This window comes from Populus euphratica, unplaced genomic scaffold, assembly GCF_000495115.2.
Source record: "Populus euphratica unplaced genomic scaffold, PopEup_1.0 scaffold2048.1, whole genome shotgun sequence".
NCBI classification, from domain to species: Eukaryota; Viridiplantae; Streptophyta; class Magnoliopsida; order Malpighiales; family Salicaceae; genus Populus; species Populus euphratica.
In genome coordinates, this window is record NW_011501885.1 from 18,093 (window position 1) to 20,474 (window position 2,382).

Sequence of the window (2,382 nt, forward strand, 5' to 3'; positions counted from 1 at the left end):
AACCATAAAAACTGTAGTCCTTATTGAATATATTTCATACATGATGAAATTGAACATAGTTTAATCTGACAATAAAAATACTTTATATAAAATATCATTTATTTCATGATATAATAACAGAAATTAAATCGTTAATATTTCAATTAAAAACCATCAATATTAATATATGTTTTTTTTATTATTTTATAACCTCCATTTGAAAGGTATTTTTTAACCAAATAAATTAAACTACTTTTTATTCCACTACAATTTTAACTAAACATATATTTTTCCAAATCAATCTCAATTAAAAATATTTTTTATAAAATATTTTTTTTCAAATCACAACCACAATAATTACCACAATATCAAGTACACTTACTTCTTAAATAAAAAAAATTATGCAATTAAACTCTTGCATGAACATATTTATTTTAATAAAATTGATCAAATTTTAGTTTTGTAAATTAAAAAATAAATAAAAAATTAAAAAAAATTATACTATCTTTTATTCCGAGGAAAACTTTAGACAAGACAAACATCAGTTCTTATCATGTCCAAAGTGTATATCAACCATTTTACAACTTGCCATGTGCAACAAATATAGCACTACTTGTTTTTATTGTAGAAAACAAAAAACAAAAAAGAAAAAGAAAAAAAAGAAATAGGAATCTGGAAAAGAATAAAGTCATCTACTTCACTTCAGTCCAGCATTCCTCACCTCTCCCGGCCCTCCCTCCCTCCTTCCCTCCTCCGCCTCTCGGAAACCGCCGCCGCCAATAAGGCTTCAGGTTTGTGCCAGGTGCTTATTTGCTATCATGTTTTTGTTTTTAAAATTTATGGGTGTTTTCATTTATTTTATTGTAATTATTATTCAGAGACAGATTCTATTTTAATGAGTAAATTAAAAAGATAATAATCGATCCGAAGAAATCTCTGCTAGTGAACGCAATTCGATTTTAATAAGTAAATTAAAAAATATATACAATCGGATCCGATTAAATCGTTGCTCGTGAACGCAATTCCAAGAAACGCACAATCAGCCGATTCTAATATTTTATTTTTCAATTTCCCCCTTAATTTACATGATATTATCCGATTTTTCTCACAGTTTTTGTTGTAATAATCAAGCCCTGAATTCTTGAGCCCAAATTTATTTTATTTTATTTTTTAGTTTTATTTTTAAGTTGTGAATAGAAATCAATTCAAATCTTTTAGGCTCGATCGATAATTTGTTTATTAGTTTATGCAGCAGGGGGAGTGGAAGAGATATTACTGCCGGAATGACCGAAAAATGAACTGTTTGGTTGATTCTTCTTTTTTGGAATTTACTGAATTCTTCAAAATTATTGTGTTTTTAACTACAAATCGATTTCCTTGGGTTTTAAGCTCGCAAGAAAAGAACTTTAAATTTTATAATTTGGTCATGTTAACGCGAAAAAAATAAAAATAACAGGTCTGCCTCGATAACCCTACATGATATATCTTTCTTTTTAGGACTGCTCAGCTGGTCTTGAGTATGAGGTGAAAGCTTGAGAGCACGTGGAAGAGTAAAACAAATGACTTCGTTCACTTCACCCCAAAGGCGTACCTGTGCATCTAGTTAGGAAGAACATTTTATAACTTACCTCAACGTCGAGCATGGTCAGGGTTATTGTGTTGTCTATTCCGAGAAAGATGTGCCTGTAAATTTAATCTTATTTCAACAAGAGTTGTTAAGTTGATTCTTATCAGTCTGCTCATTAGAGTTGATGATAACATGAAATATTCATGGTTAATGCTCGTCGTTTTGTTCTTCTTTTTCCTAGCTTAAAACATCCTAGACAATCTCTTTGGGATGGGTTATTGTTAGTGGCCTATTCATGTTCTATTTGCTGGGGCTGCTGATATTCATCGGGGATTGAAAAGTCTTGTTTGATGACTTTGTTTTGTTTTCTTCTTCTTTCTTTATTCTTTTGGGGATGTGGTATTCTCCTCGTTCTATTTACACCATTTGCTCCCTACAACATTTAGTCTTTCAGAAAAGTTAATGCATGCATAAATAACAAGAACAGGAGGGGAGGGGGAGGGGGTTGACTCTATGCATTTGCTTGCGAGTAAAAATTGGTAAGCACCTGAAAAAGGTCCGGTGCTGAATCTAAATTGGTAAGATGTGATATACTGATATCCAGAAAGATAACTTAATCTATCTATTGAAGTTAAGCATTTAAATGCGTATACAGTGTTTTTGGAACATTAAATATCTATTTGATCAGAATCTGTGAACCTAAAACCACAATGAATACAAATGCAAGTTTGTCATTGTAAACATTGCATCGATGATGTATCACAAGTGTTGCTAGAAAACGTCAAGTTAAAATTGAAGCACCATGAGTTTCTCTATGGCTTGGTTTACCAACACTC

At 31.0% G+C, this 2,382-nt stretch overlaps 2 long non-coding RNA genes across 2 annotated transcripts; one reads left to right on the plus strand and one right to left on the minus strand.

Moving 5' to 3' along the window:
- Nucleotides 1–645: 645 nt before the first annotated feature.
- LOC105118575 (uncharacterized) lies at nucleotides 646–1,537 on the minus strand. The gene is made up of 2 exons (XR_840982.1): nucleotides 1,458–1,537; nucleotides 646–781 (listed from the first exon to the last, which is right to left on the minus strand). It is a non-coding gene; the product is annotated as an uncharacterized LOC105118575 (long non-coding RNA).
- Nucleotides 712–1,761, plus strand: LOC105118574 (uncharacterized). The gene is made up of 2 exons (XR_840981.1): nucleotides 712–781; nucleotides 1,232–1,761. It is a non-coding gene; the product is annotated as an uncharacterized LOC105118574 (long non-coding RNA).
- Nucleotides 1,762–2,382: the final 621 nt, after the last annotated feature.